The following is a 17,258-nucleotide window of genomic DNA, read 5'->3' on the forward strand; positions in this document are numbered from 1 at the left end:
TATTATTCAAATTAAGTTTTCTGAAAATATTTAGAACTCACATGATAAATATTTTGAAAAACCGAATGAGAAGAAAAAAGGAACACTTTAAATTGACGTAAAGTTTGGTCCAAGTGAGATAATATACATACCAAATGAAAAAATAATCAACAAAATTTATGAAAACAATAAAACAGTGTAAAAACATACATTAAAGGGACTAAACTATGAGATATCCAATGATTCTGACAAATCATTCAAACCAGAAAAGTCCTATGTTTTGAAATTCCATACCACAAAAAATTGATTAACACTTCAATCACTTCAAACCTTAATGTCCTCGTAAAATCCACTGATAAAAATTAGTAAAAATACATAACAACAACATAAGATTGAAAAAATATGGGCATTCAAAGTTATTAACTCGCAGAGGTTTTTTTAAAGAACAAAAAATCACATCCTTCTAAGTAAGGAATGGCGTTGTTGGTAAAGATATTACAGATTAGTAAGGGCTTTTTTTTATGGTACCTTAAAAAATTTCAGTATATAAAACTTGTTTGAATATCCAATTACCGTTTTTTATTTAATATGTATTAAAATACTTATCACTATAACTTTGCATGAACATAAACAACAAAGTTTAAAGCAAGTACTTAAAACAAAAATTATTATATAAGCCTAAATTAAAATGTCACGCCCCGAGCTACCCCCGAGAAGCGGACACGCATCCTAGGACCACAACTGATCCGAAGCTAACTCTGCTGGCATGATCATGAGCATACTAAAGATAATAAACTGTTATGGAAGCTAAATCATACTTAAAATGAAAAGATGGGGAATACCCATATTCTATAAATGAGATATTTGAAAACAATGAGTTTAATACAAAAGAAATATTAACTCAATACTAAGCTGAATCTAACTATGTCTGAAAAAGCCTCTACTAGATTAGAAATACTGGGACAAGCCCCAGCTAAATCTAGCAAACACTAAAACTAAATGACTAAAGACTGAAATGAAACTCGTGACTGTTGTCCTCGAAGAATGAGGACTCACCACTGAATCTGCTGAACTGGAGATCGGGAAATCAATCTATGCGTGATCTGGATGCTGAGAATCTCAACCTACATCACGTGAAGATGTAGCACACGTATGTGTCAGTACTTTAAAGGTACTGAGCATGTAGGATAGAGTAAAGCTGAAATAAAACATAACTGAACAAGCACAAAAACAAGTATAATAATCTAAACGTGATGTGGTGATTTCTGAGCTAACTGGATGCAATGACCAATTTATAACATGCTGAAACTTAATACTGAATATACTGATAAATGGTTAATGTAGAGAGTCTGACTGAACTGTGGGAGCTACTAATAACCGATAATAAAACCAAATGAGCTAAATGTGGAGGCCGATGTATACGCCCCATCGAGAGGACCCAATGAACACTGCCAAAGGTATAAAGGCATGCTGGCGTGATCACTAAACTGATTGCCCATAGAAGGGACTTACAACCTTCTAGGCTAGTAGTTCTTGGACTATAGGGTACGTAAACCTAGTCCCAACTCGGTATTATGATACTCCCAAGGAATTCTGTAAAATAACTGATTATATATGAATTTCTATAAATACTAGATAGCTCGAAACTGAACATGAAAACTGAGAATGCAATAATCTGGTAATTATGCATTTATAACTGAGGCATGTAAATCTGAAGTGTCTGAAATATATGACCTAGCATGTGTAATTCAAGAACTAAAGAAATACGAAGCTAGGGTTCTGAAATTCATGCGATAATACGAGTAATAACATAATAATCTGCTTTGGAATATATATTTTATAAATTCATTAATTTATATCAAAGTTCTAGAAACCCTAGGTTTAATCATGATAAGAGAATCAAGAACTGACTGAAACTAAGGACCCAATGGGTGAAAGGAACCCACTAGTGAAATCCCACATGCCTGGTGATGAAATCAATTGAAAAATACTTAAGTTTCGGGGCTGGAACTGCTGGAGCTTGTGGCGTTCTTGAAATAGTATTCTTAATTTTTTTTCCTATCTTGCTTCTAATTTTCTAAGTTTTGATTTAATGATTTGACTTGGATATGTTTTAATTATGTTTCTAGGCTTAAACTGACTTAAATCTAATGATTTAGAGTCAAAACGACCTAACTTAGGGTTTAAATTGAGTGGGAAAAGTCAAAAACACCCCTGGGAAGGTTGCTTTTGGGTCTCATGATGGCCAGGAAGGACAGTCCGTCGTGCGCCCGACGCCCCGTTGTTGGGTCCGTCGTGAGGGCCTGTTCGACAGGCCTTTACTAAAATGGATATAACTTCTTACTCAAAGGTCTGATTTTAGCAAGGTTGGTGGCTTTGGAAAGATAATTCAATTATGTATTTGTGGGTAGGTCATGGTAGACCTAATTCATTTTGTGCTAAGACTTAAGATTATTTTAAGTTGACCTAACTGCATTTCCCCTTAACTGGCTGAAAATTTTCCACCTCCGGACTGTAGGTCCACCTACGAACCATGCTAGTCATCCATAGATCTTGTCAGAGAGTGGTTGAAGGGAGTCTTGATCGACGGTCACGGACTACGGACCATTGTTTGACCAATGGACCGTAAGCCCGTCCGTCGTCCAAGACTTAATCAATTTTTCTAGGCTGAAATTTTTGGGAGTTTCTGATCCCATTGACGGTTATGCAGGACGGACCATGGATTAGGCTACGGTCCGTCGATGCCACCATTGGTAGCACCTGCAGATTTTTCTAAAAAACTAATTTTTGGTCTGTTTTGGCTACGGGGTGTTACATTATCTCCCACTTGGCAACATTCATCCTCGAATGAAGACTAAACTTGCTGAAATAGAGGGAGAGAGATGCAAACCCCACTACTAAACACTAAGAACTGAGTTCTGACTAAATTTAGTTCGGAGTACATGCAATTACGCTTAAAATGGAAGTACAAACTGAGGGAACATGATTCTAAAACTGAATTTACACATGAATGACTGTAAAGCTGAAAAGAAACTATTACCTAAAGCTGGAGTGGAATCGGTAGGAGAAAGGTAAGGATACTTGTCTTTCATGGCTGCTTCTGCTTCCCAAGTAGTTCCCTCTATGGAGTGACTCCTCTACAAAACCTTGACTGAAGCGACTTCTTAGTTTCTCAACCTTCTAACCTGACGGTCAAGAATCTCGACTAGTACATCCTCATAATAAAGACTATCTTTCACCGCCACCCTCTCTATTGACACTATAGAGGTTGGGCACCCATGCACTTCTTCAAGAGTGAGATGTGGAAGACCGGATGTACTGCTGCTAATTTTGCTGGCAACTCTAACTCACATTCCACCATGCCAATTCTTTTTCAAGGTATTGTGAGGGCCTACATATCTAGAACTGAGCTTCCCTTTCTTTCCAAATCTCATCAACTCTTTCATAGGTGAGACTTTCAGAAAAAACCAATGATCAACTTGGAACTCTAGTTCCCTTCTCCTTACATTTGCATAACATTTTCTGACGACTTTGGGTTGACTTAAGTCTATCTCTAATGAGTTGCACTTTCTCCATAGTATAAAGGACTGAATCTGGCCCTACCAAAGTTGCTTCACCTACTTCAAACAAACAAACAGGATATAAAGCCTCATAAGGATCCATCTAAATGCTGGAACGGTCGCTATTATTGTAGGCAAACTCAATAAGAAGAAAGTGATCATACCAACTACCTTTGAAATCAATCACACAAGCTCTTAACATATCCTTTAAGGTCAGAATGGTACGCTATGCCTGCCTATCCGTCTGTGGATGAAATGTTGTACTAAGGTTAACTTCAGTATCAAGACCTTTTTGAAATGACTTCCAGAAATGAGAGTTAAACTGATGACCTCTATCTGAGATGATAGACAAAGGAACCCCATGCAACCTCACAATTTCAGTAAGATAAAGCTTGGCATAGTCCTCTGCCGAATATGTAGTCTTGACCGCTGATATACCGTGCTTTCACAGTATTTTGAATTCTCTTTCCTTAAGTTTAGTGTGTGTCCAAAAGCCTTTTTGTATTAATTTTTATGTAATTTTCTCTTTATTTGTAGGAAATATATCTAATGATGAACACAGAAGTTTTTGAGCAAGAAATGCAGAAAAGTTACCACCTACAGAGCTTGTGACGGTCCGTTGTGCCCGTGACGGTCCGTAGGTGGCATCGTAGTGAAGTTGCTGAAGGAAGATGGGGAAGTCTGACCAAGTGTAGGGTTACGAAGTGCATGACAGACCGTCGTAGCCATGACGGTCTGTCCTGCTGGTTAGTCGTGATGATCAGAGAAGTAGTCCCAGTATCCAAATTCCAAAAGTTGATGTGTTATAGAACGGAGGCCCTCGATAGACCGTTGTGCCTGTGACGACCCGTCATACCTGTCGTCGAGGGTAATGAAGAGAGCAGCAGAAGAATTTGCAAAATATGTGACGACGGAGTCCATGACGGCCCATCATGACCACGACGACCCATCGCGAGGTCCATCGAGCCAGCCACATTTTGACATATTTTTAGCAAATAGAGTCCTTCTTAGATTAGGTTTTTGTTTTTTATAATTAGTTCGAAAAACCTCATTTTGGGGGTTAGACTCTTGTTTATTAGACACTTTTATGTTAGATTCTCTGTGCGTAGATTTTTTTTTAATATTACACTTTTGATTGTTACACTTTTCTCTGGAGTTTGTTGGTGATTTTGTCGATTAATTAAGTAAATTTATGGATTTTATTCTTTCTCATTGAAGTAAGTGTATGAATTCTTATATTATATATATGAATATTGTGATTATGACTATGGGTTACTAAACTCCATAACTAGGGTTGTGGGAACCATAAGTGAATAATAAGATAAAATCAAACTAAAATAACAATTGTAGAATAGTGTCTTGCATGTATTGATAATTCGTTTGCTTAGAAGTCTTTTTAACGGATGGACAACGTTAGAACTCGCCTTAACGCTACTTGCCGGACCAAGGGGGTAGATAATAGGAAAAGAATTATCAACATAGATTTAGTGTATACTATCTAATAGGCTAGTATTGATTGGTACGAGGTAATAACTTAGTCAAATATCGAATACAATGCGTAATTTGAGGTAAAGGTAAGGGTTGGTATAGCAACACACGTAGCCTGATTTGGATTTGGATGGAATAGGGCTAAGGGTCTTTCCCATCTCACTGACTTGAGAGGCTGCTATTTGGTTCACTGAGCTCCCTTATAACTCAATTTTCCCTTGGAACAAACTAAGAGACGTTTTCTTAGCACGTTACTATCCGGTCTCCAAGAAACTAAACCACAAAGATAGAGTGAACAACTTTGTGACACTACCAGGAGAGTCAAGTAGTAGTTCTTGGGATAGATTCACCTCATATTTTAGAAGCGTCCCCAATCACCGCATAGATGATGAGTCACTGAATGAAAACTTCTACCGGGGACAGGATGATAATAATAAAGCGATGTTGGATACTATGGCGGGTGGTTCTTATGGGTACTGTCCTTATGCTGAGATTGCTGAAAAGTTAGAGAAGATCTCCCAGAACAATAAAGCTTGGAGTACTAGGAAGTCAGATACTGGAAGAAATACCTTCGCAGTGCAATCCACTCACAACCCAGCCACAGATGAGATTCGTGAAGAGATGGCTCAGATAAGAACTAAGCTTGGGTTGGTATTAAAACATGTCATGGGGGTGCAGAAAAGATAAATGAAGTCAACTACTTGTCTAAACCACCTCGATCAAATGATGAATGCTATTATGATAAGAATTCCTATGCGGTAAATGAGCAGACGGGGGGTTTCCGACCGAGTGCCCAAGGCTCTAATCAGGAGAATTGGCGCAAAGGTCAAAAGAACCAAGGTCGGATCTATGGTAACTATAACCCTGAGGGTCATTATGTTAGAGAAGGAAATTACAACCCCGATAACAAATTCAACAGGGGTAACTATGGTAATAGAAATGATAGGAATGGGCCCTATGTTCCTCATCAATCTCGTGAATTTACTCCTACGGATGGTGGAGGTAGTGTAGCACGAGTTGAGGATATGTTGCATAAAATGATGAGGAGGTTCGATGCTAGTGATGAGCACACTAAAGAGTTGAGGAATGAATTAGCGGGTATTGGGCAGAAAGTCCATACACATGCAATATCGATTAAGCAGCTTGAGTTACAACTCGCTCAATTATCTGTGACTGTGAACACACGGCAACCGGGCACTCTTCCTAGCAACAGTGTCCAAAATCCAAAAAAAATGATGGACATTGTACGCAAACTATTGACCCACCTATGCTGTCTAATGAGAAAAAAGTGACAAAAGATACTGATAAAGTGGTAGAGGTTAATGGTAAAGTAGAAGATGACACTGGAAATGATGCTGAAGTGCCTAAAAAGGTAACTCCAATGCCTAGACCACCACCCCCATTTTCTTAAAGATTAGTGAAAAAGACCGAGGTTGGTAAATATCGGCGTTTTATAACAATGTTGAAGCAGCTTTCTATCAATGTCCCTTTGGTAGAAGCTTTACAACAAATGCCCGTTATGCCGATTTTATGAAAGATCTGGTTACAAAGAAAAGAACGGTCTCTTTTGAGGATGACAATAGAATGGAGCATTGTAGTGCTATTGCTACAGGATCTCTGGTACAAAAGAAAGAAAATCCGAGTGAGTTCACTATTCCTTGTACAATCGGTCTATTACCTTTTTCGAAATCATTATGTGATCTGGGGCAAGCATAAATCTCATGCCCCTCTCAATTTACAAGAAGTTTGGTTTAGATGATCCAAAGCCCACTGTGATGCGGCTACCGATGGTCGATCGAAAAGTAAAAAGGCCTATAGGGATACACCATGATGTGCTAGTAAAAGTGGAGTCGTTTATATTTCTCGCAGATTTTGTTATTCTTGATTGTGAAGTCAATTTTGAAGTGCCCATTATTCTTGGGAGGTCATTCCTTGCTACGAGAAGAGCCTTAGTAGATATGGAAAAGGGGCAGATGAAATTTTGGTTGAATAATGAGGAAGTGACCTTTAACATTTGTTGGTTCATGAGGCAGAGTGGTGAGCTCCAATCTGTATCTGCTATATCCTACAACGTTGGTGAGTCATCTGAGACACAAATAGAAGAACGTCTAGGTGTAGAAGCATTAGCGACAGTGATAATCAATTTAGATAACGATTTCATTCAAAAGTATGAGTCATTAGTCGCGGCTCTTGATCGAGGTGATTTTTGGTGTAAACCAAAGAAATATGAGTTAGACATGAATAATCGCGAGTCTCCACCAGCGTAACCATCTATAAAGGAGGCTCCAAAGTTAAAACTAAAATCTCTCCCACCTCATCTCAGGTATTAATTCTTAGGAAATGGTGACACTTAGTCGGTAATCATTGCATCCGACCTGAATGAACAACAAGTTGAGAGTTAGGTGAAAGTGCTAAAAAGGTTCAAAAGAGCTATTGGGTGGACTATTATGGACATTATTGGGATCCCTCCTGGTATTTGTTCTCATAAAATCCAACTCTTGCCCGATCATAAGCCAAGTATTGAGGACCAGAGACGCTTAAATCAACCTATGCAAGAGGTCGTGAAGAAGGAAATCATTAAGTGGTTGGATACCAAAGTAATCCATCCGATCGCCGATAGTAGTTGGGTATGCCCTGTTCAGTGTGTACCTAAGAAAGGGGAAATGACTGTGGTCACCAATGAAAAAATGAACTTGTTCCAATGAGACCGGTTACTGGATGGAGGGTGTGTATAGATTACCGCAAATTAAATGCATGGACTAAAAAAGACCATTTTCCTATGCCCTTCATGGATCAGATGTTTGATAGACTTGCCGGAAATGGGTGGTACTGTTTTCTCGATGGATATTCGGGGTATAATAAAATTTCTATTGCACCAGAAGATCAAGAGAAAACCACTTTTACTTGTCCATATGGGACCTTTGCGTTCAAGAGAATGTTGTTTGGGTTGTGCAATGCACCCGCCACATTTCAGAGATGTATGATGTCGATATTCTCCGACATGGTGGAAGATACTATAGAAGTTTTTATGGATGATTTTTCTGTGGTTGGTGAATCATTCGAGCGGTGTTTGAACAATTTATCTGAGGTCCTTAAGAGATGTGAAGACTGCAATTTAGTACTAAATTGGGAAAAATTCCACTTCATGGTGAAAGAAGGTATTGTTTTGGGTCATCGCATTTCAGAAAAGGGCATAGCGGTTGATCGAGCTAAAGTCGAGGTAATAGAGAGACTTCCCCCACCTATCTCTGTACAAGGTGTGAGAAGCTTTCTTGGGCATGCAGGTTTTTACCGTATATTCATCAAAGATTTTTCAAAAATTACACATCCGTTGTGCAAACTGCTGGAGAAAGATTGTAAATTTATTTTGATGAATCATGTCTTAAAGCATTCAGCGAGCTAAAAGAAAAATTGTTGTCTGCACCTATCATTATTTCTCCGGATTGGAACAGTCCATTTGAGGTGATGTGCGATGCTAGTGGAGTTGCTCTTGGTGTAGTTTTGGGACAAAGAAAGAACAAAATCCTTCACCCCATTACTATGCTAGTAAAGCCCTAAATGAAGCTTAGAAGAACTACACAGTGACTGAGCAAGAAATCATTCCAGTAGTCTTTGCTTTTGAAAAATTTCGCTCCTATTTGCTAGGTACTAGATTTATAGTGCAGACTGACCATTCAACATTGAGATATTTTATGGAAAAGAAGGATGTGAAATCGAGGTTGATTCGTTGGGTATTACTGCTACAAGAATATGACTTTGAAGTGAGGGATAGAAAAGGGACCGACAATCAAGTAGCCGATCACTTGTCCCGACTAGAAGATGAAGCTATGAGAGAATTATGGGATAAAACTGATATTAATGATACATTCCACAATGAGCATGTATTGGCTGCCTCACAAGACTTGATTCCATGGTTCGCAGATTTCGCGAACTATCTGGCTAGTGATATTATTCCATCGGACTTGTCCTTTCATCAAAGAAAGAAGTTCATGTACGATGTGAAGAAGTTCTTTTGGGATGAACCATATTTATATAGGAGTTGTGCAGACGGGTTTATTCGGCGTTGTGTGCCAGAATGTGAGATGTTGAGCGCTTTGGAGGCATGCCATTCCTCACCCGTTGGTGGACATCATAGTGGTATCTGAACCGCTCATAAGATCTTACAATGTGGTTACTATTGGCCAACCCTTCATCAACATGCTCATGAAAGCAAGATCTCCCTCTAAACCCCATTCTTGTGATTGAGTTATTTGATGTTTGGGATATTGACTTTATGGGCCCTTTTGTGAGTGCTCGTGGAATGAATTATATTTTAGTAGCGGTTGATTATGTATCTAAATGGGTGGAAGCTATCGCCCTCGAAAACAATGAAGGGAAGAGTGCCACTGCGTTCTTACAAAAGAATATATTCTCTCATTTTGGCACCCCAAGGGAAATAACTAGTGATGGGGGCTCCCACTTTTGCAACAGATTGTTAAAGGGATTATTGGAGAAATATGCGGTTCGCCATAATGTGTCCACTCCTTACCACCCTCAAACTAGAGGGCAAGTTGAAGTGTCAAATGGGGAGATCAAACAGATATTGTCAAAAACAGTGAACGCTAGTAGAACGGATTGGTCAAGGAGGCTTGATGATGCTCTTTGGGCCTGTTGGACAGCGTATAAGACTCCCATAGGTATGTCCCCATACCAACTTGTATATGGGAAATCTTGTCATCTTCAATTTTCCCTATATCATAAAGCCATATGGGCTATGAAGAAGTTGAAAATTGATTGGAACGAAGCTGCAGAACAATGGTTAACTGGGTTGAATGAACTCGATGAATTTTTCCTGAAAGCTTATGAAAGCTCAGCCCTCTACAAATAAAAGATGAAGAAGTACCATGACCTAAAAATTGAAAGTTTATGGTTGGGGATTTTGTGCTTTTATTCAAATCTCGGTTGCGCTTGTTTCCGCGCAAGCTCAAGTCCAAGTGGACAGGTCCTTACGTGGTTACCCATCTATTCCCTCATGGAGCAGTTGAGTTGTAAACTAAGGAGGGTGTGCGGTTCAAGGTGAATGGAAAACTAATAAAATTATATTTCGGGCATGCTGAATCGGCGAATGAAGTGATCGAGGCATACCATCTTGATGAAGTTTGAGTAATCAAGTGTCCTTAGTCGTGCCGCGACGTTAAATCGGGCGTTGGTTGGGAGGCAACCCTATACTTATTGTTTTTCTTTCTAGTAATGGTAGCATTTTCTACTAATGGATTTTAAATTTGCAGGCACATCACCAGCAAATTCTACAGAAAATCACACTGCAACACTCACTGACGGACACATCGACGGACCGTCATGCACGCGACGGACCGTCGCATGGAATCTGTCGTGCCAGGTACGTCTTTCAATTATTTCCAAAACAAAGGCACACTTGACAGAACCCATGACGAACCGTTGCATTTGCGACGGACAGTCGTTGAGGTCTCGTTGCATCATAAATGAGCATACACGACCCGACCCGGTTGGGGTAATTTTAAAAATTGGCAACCTTTAAAAAACCCACCCCTTCATTTCACCCATTTCCTTCCCTCTTTCCCATTTCCCTCCCTTTTCAACTTCCTACTTCCTACCTCTCTTCTATTTAACCTGATCACTTCGAAAATTCCCCAAATTGCTAAAAATCTACCCTCTACTAGTCGGAGTCTGCTGATGTGGTTCTGTTCTTGCTAACCAAGTACCTTCCTTGCTTTTTTTTCTCAAATTCTCAGGTGTGTGTCTCTGATTACTACCCATTTACATTTCATTTTTGTTTATCAATTAGTATTAGCCTATTTCTTATGGATGCGTTCATTCTTTAATACAAATTTTGTCTGACATAGGTTGAGAATACTCAAAATTTCCTTGTTAAAACTCTAGAAATAGGTGCTTTAGCATTTCTAGTTAACTAGGTATTTGGGTTAGACACATGTATGTTAAAAACTAAAAAATATTCCATTTGAGACATAGGGGATGATTGTGGCATCCCCAGTTCTGTCACTGAATGACGGAACGAGACCCCGATGATGGACCGTCGTACCCACGATGGACCATCGTAGGGTCTGTTCCAACATCCTTATATACGTTTTTCTTCAAGTGTCAACCAACGGAAAAATGTGACGGACCGTCGTTCTAACGACGGTCCGTCCTACACAACCGTTTTGGTTGTCAGAGACCCTTTTTCTAAGGGTCTCCTAATTTTTCTATGTGTCCTTTGACGGACCGTCATACCCTCGACGGTCCGTCCTGCACAACCGTCGTGATGGTCAAAGACCCATCTCCTGAGGATCTCCATACTTTTTCTAAGTGTCCTATGAAAGACATCTATGACGGACCGTCACACCCTCGACGGTCAGTCCTGCACAACAATCGTGACGGTCAGAGACCCATCTCCTGAGGGTCTTCTTACTTTTCCTAAGTGTCCTCTGCCGGACATCTATGATGGACCTTCACACCCTCGACGGTTTGTCCTGCATAATCATCGTGACGGTGAGAGACCCCTCTCCTAAGGGTCTCCACGACAGACAACGACGACGGACCGTTATTGTCACGACGGCCCTTCCTGCTTATCTGTCATACTTGTCAGAGACTTTCCTTCAGGGGTCTACACATCAACATAGTTGAAGTAAGACATGACGGACTGCATGACGGTCCATCATACTCATGACGAACCGTCACCTGGTCCGTCGTGTTTCACTATTACTGTAGAAAAGTCATTATACCTTAACTCTTATACTTATTTTGTTTCATTTTTTTTTCTCATCTTGTTTGCTCCTTCTCGTACTAATATTGAGTCTTTACAGGTACTATCTCTTATGGCACCAAAACAGGATTGAGTTTAGGCATGTGGGCGATCAAAATCTATCGTCTCGTCTACTCGCTTGGTAATTGGCTCTGATGATGAGCGTGACCCCGAGTACGTGCCCACAGGCACTCCACTCCATCATGAGTTGCACGTTCTGCAAGAGCTAAGCCTAAAAAGGTGGCGTTCAGCGTACTAACTGCCTCCCAGTTTGATAAGGAGCGCACACTGACCGGCACACTTTCTTGGTCAGCACTCATGAAGAAGGAGCATGTGGCTCCTTAGGAGTTTCGTGGTCGGAGGAAGCCTCCGGGTCTGATGAAGTCCCTGCACCCGCCACAGCTGCACAGTTTGCCTCGTCTGATGAAGCTGATAGTTCTAAATCTACTCCTGGCTCACCGACTCGTGCTCTCACCCCGTTTGCCGACCAGCCCAACCGGTGGTGTGTCGACGGGCAATATCAAGTTTATTCAGACGTAAAGTTTCAGAATGATAAAGGAGTCATGACACGGACCCTTACACTGGAGAGGCGAGTCCTTACGGGAAGTCTCCCCTACTATGACACAAATCCACAATCTCTTCACCAGACACCGACTGGAGTGGACAGCGCGTTCTTTGGGCCATTATAGTGAAGAGTTGGTCCGAGAGTTCTACGCCTCTTACGTGGCTACTCTCAGATCACAGATTGATAGGCGGGCTTCCCCTGTAAAACAGGCCCCACTTGAGAATGTCCGAGTACGTGTCATTCAGGTCGATATCTCCCTGCCTGCCATCCCTCGGTATCTATACGGCGATGATGTTGATGCCAACCGGACCCCTCTCACCGCCAAGTTCGACTATCGGTGGAAAATTGTCAAAGATGGCCAATTCTTGCGTGAGCCATCGCTGACAGAGATCACCAAGAGGTGGATGGCCCTGCACGTGTCTGTTGATAGAGAGGGTGCCGACTGGGTAACATAGTCGTAGGGAGCCATCAAGAAGGCTAACTTGACCTTCACGGCTAAGTTCTTATGGCTGATTCTCCACCACTAGCTTTCCCCCACGGTCGCTGATAATATAGTCACATGGGATAGTGCAGTTCAGATGGCGGCGATAATAGCCGGGTTAGGGTGGACTTTTCTTGGCTTCTACAGGTGTTCATGCACTAGATGGCTTTTAAGGTCACAACTATTTACCCTTTTTCGTGACTGATATTTTCCTTATGCAGGTCCTCAGGTGTGCCCATCTGGCACATTGATCAGCTCAAGACTCTGCTAGGCACTATTGATATCGGCCTCATCAGGGATGAGGCCAATGAGTTGGATACACGCAGAGGGGTCCATCGAGACTTACCTTCACTTGGTGAAAATCTGGCTGATACGGTAGCACAGGCTCGTACGGCTATGCAGGCTGCTTCTGAATCCACTGACACTACCCCGGTCGAGTCAATCTCGGGTAGTAGCACTGCCCCCAGCTCCTCTCGCTCAGCCCATTTCCCCGCACTGGTCCCGCTTGCTAGGGTCCAGAAACTAGAGGCACAGATGGCTAAACTTCTGCATCACATCTAGCCTTGGATGCAGATGTCTATTACTGAGGCAGAAGAGCGCTTGGAGCGGAAAATGGTCAGCACACAGAGCGGAAGATCGCTGAGGTTCAGCACTGGTTGGACGCTTTTGAGTTGCGGGTGCTAGCCAGGCCATCCCCTGAGGTGGACGTGTCGACCCTTCAGGCTGCGGTCGAGAGTCTTCGAGCGGACATTGATATGATCCTAGAGGCTATGGTGCCTGAGTCTGAGTCCCCTTCTACAGAACGTGCTAAGGACACAGTGATAGCGGCCTTATTCGCCACTTCTGAGATTCCACAACATCCCCCTCGAGAGCATTCCAAGAGGCGTAAGGGTGAAAAGGAGGATGAGGCTAGATCACGGAAGAAGGAGCGCCGTGAGATGGAGGCTGCGAGGAGAGCCTCGCTTGCTGATTAGGAGGCGCGTCGGATGAGGGGTGTAGAGTCAGCTGTTGGGGCATCTAGCTCAAGAGATGTGGCGATAGCGCACTGCTGATAGTGTTGTTTCTGATGAGGACACTATTGAGGGTGCCCAGATTACAGAAGTACTGGGTTCCGGGGAAACGGAGCCACCAGCTTGCTAATCGTCCGCGCTTTGTGCCCCAGGTTTGCTTCACCTACCACTCTCGTATATCAATTTTTTTATGCATTTGGGACAATTGCATGTCTTTTTGTTGGGGGTGGGTAAATGGAAAGTTAGTGATAGGGTGAAGTCTGAGTAGCCCAATTCACTATCCTCTTTTGGGGTTTTCTTGCCTGTGTTCTTTTTCCCCAAAAGACTGATTATTTTTACTATTGAACCGACATGTCTATATCTTGTGTACATAGTTTAACTGTGAAGCATGATGGCTTAAATGATATCCTGATGAAATGAAAATGATGTGTGACAAGGCATCGTAATTGATAAATGTGTGGATCTAAGCATGACATAGAGATACACCACTGCATGACCCTAAGTCTAAAATTTGAACTAGGTGTCTGATAATCTGGTAGAGTAATGAGCTGTCAAGTGAGTTTGAGGAAGATTTGAATAGTCCACTATTTGTACTGAGCTAGAACTTGCCTGGTTAGTCCTGCTAAAAGTAAGTTGTAATAGACAATTAGGAAAGGATCATAGGCCCTTGTTCAATATAGCCCATTTTTAGCCTAAATAAAATAAAAAAACAAATGAAATTAATCCTTCTTTGATCCAAATGATTTGAGCTTAAACTAGACCTTTCTTTTTCACCCCAACTGATCTTTTCTGGGAATAATGTGTTGGCCTTGGTCCCTCCTTGGACATGTGCACCTCAGCTTATGCCAAAAGCATAAATTGAGGGTGGCTAATGCAGTAAACAACCTTTTTATGGCCCTGACCTAACTTTGGGTATTGTGTACTTTGACTTATGGCAAAGCCATGAGTCGAGGGTGGCTATTATGAGGAATGCTCTGGAAAGTGGGGTTGAAAGAACAAAGAGAGAGAAAGAACAAATGTAAAGTGACTCAAGAATCAGTTGAAATAAAAGTGAAATAATAAAAAAAATACAATAAATAGAAGCAAGAAAAGAAGAGAGTCAGCTACATAAATGGAGAAAGAGAGGAAAATAGCAAGGTCAGAGAATATGGGAAACTGGGCAAAATAAAATGATAGAAAATGGTATGTCAAGGAGGGAAAAAAGTCACTAAAGTGTACCTAAATATACCCTACCTGACCCTGAGCCTAGTATACAAGTTAAGAAAAACCTATCGTGATCCTAAGGGTTGTATAGCGAACTTAAAGCAGTGAAAATAAGGGCAAGCTTATGCCAATAGGTTTGAATGAGTGTGAATTTGTTCTTAGAGCGAGTGTTGGAAACTAATCCTTATACTCAAACTGAAATTATTGTGTGAAAAATGAGGATGTTGTTTTAACGTGAGGACACTAGTTGCAATAACGGAAATATTAGCACCTCGGTGAGAAATTGAAGAGGATAGGTGTCAGTGTGTAGTGAGTCTGTGTCATGGTCTGATTCCACATAATTCAAGCCTAACAATGATAACATGCATAAATATGATGAGACTTATCGGGATTGATAGCCAAATGATTGCGAAAGATAAAACAAGGATTCTATTGTACAAAGATTTTGTAGTGAGTTATAGTGCGTCGCTTGAGGACAAACAACGAATTTAAGTTGAGGGTGTTGATATACCGTGGTTTAGCGGTATTTGTAATGTTTTTTCCTTAAGTATAGTGTGTGTCCAAAAGCCTTTTTGTATTAATTTTTATGTAAGTTTATCTTTATTTCCAGGAAATCTGTCTAAAGATGAACGCGGAAGTTTTTGAGAAAGAAATGCACAAAAGTTACTACCTACGAAGCTTGTGACGGTCCGTTGTTCCTCTGACGGTCTGTAGGTGGCATCGTAGTGAAGCTGCTTAAGGAAGATGGGGAAGTCTGACCAAATGTGGGGTTACGAAGTGCATGACGGACCGTCGTAGCCATGACCAGCCGTCCTGCTGGTTCGTCGTGATAATCAGAGAAGTAGTCCAGTACCCAAATTCAAAAAGTTTAAGTGTTATAGAATGTAGACCCTCGACGGACCGTTGTGCTTGTGATGATCCGTCATACCTGACATCGAGGGTAATGAAGAGAGCAGAAGAAAAATTTGCAAAGTATGGGATGACGGTGTCCATGACGGCCCGTCGTGACCACGACAACCCGTCGTAAGGTCCGTCGACCCAGCCGTGTTTTGACAGATTTTCGGCAAATAGAGTCCTTCTTTGAATAGGTTTTTTTATAAATAGTTCAAAAAACCTCGTTTTGGGGGTTAGACTCTTGGTTATTAGACACTTTTATGTTACATTCTTTGTGAGTAGATTATTTTGATTATTACACTTTGGATTGTTACACTTTTCTTTAGAGTTGATTGTTGGTGATGTTGGCGATTAATCAAGTAAATTTATGGATTTTGTTCTTTCTCATTGAAGTAAATGCATGAATTCTTATATTATATATATGAATATTGTGATTATGACTATGAGTAACTAAACTCCATAACTAGGGTTGTTTGAACCATGGGTGAATAATAAGATAAAATCTAACTAAAATAACAATTCTAGAATAGTGTCTTGCATGTATTAATAATTCTTTCGCTTAGAAGTTTTTTTAACGGATGGAAAAAGTTATTACTAGCCTTAATGCTACTTGCCGGACCAAGGAGGTAGATAATAGGAAAATATTTATCAACATAGATTTAGTGTATACTATCTAATAGGCTAGTATTGATTGGTACGAGGTAATAACTTAGTCAAATATAAATACAATGCTCAATATGAGGTAAAGGTAAGAATTAGTATAGCAACACACATAACCGGACCAAGGTGCGGAGTGAAATATTCTAGATGCCGGACCAACGATTTAGAAATACATATGTCACGCCCCTTTTTTCTCTCAATATTTTTTCTTATTTTTGTTGTTTGAAAGAAAAAGAGTTTTTCCAATAAAGTGACGTTTTGAAAAGGGATAATTATTATTTAGAGTCGCCACTTGGAATTGAGTTTTGGTTTTCCAAGTCACCTCATTTAAATCCCTAATAAAAAGAAATTTTGACTCTATTTTATTGGTCTGCGAACTAGAAATTCGGGTAAGGAATTCTGTTGACCGAGGGGAAGGTGTTAGGCACCCCTCGAGTCCCGTGGTTCTAGCACGGTTGCTTTATTGACTTCAGTATGACTTAACTTAATTTTTGGACATTATATTATTTAATTAATAATAAAAGTGTTATTTACCCTTAAATTTATTTTAAACTTATTTGAAATTGACTTATTTATTTTAAATGGTTTTAGATTATTTTTTTTACTTATGCGTCCATTGATTTTGAACATGAAACATCCATATATATATATATATATA

This window comes from Solanum pennellii, chromosome 4 (assembly GCF_001406875.1).
Source record: "Solanum pennellii chromosome 4, SPENNV200".
NCBI lineage: Eukaryota > Viridiplantae > Streptophyta > Magnoliopsida > Solanales > Solanaceae > Solanum > Solanum pennellii.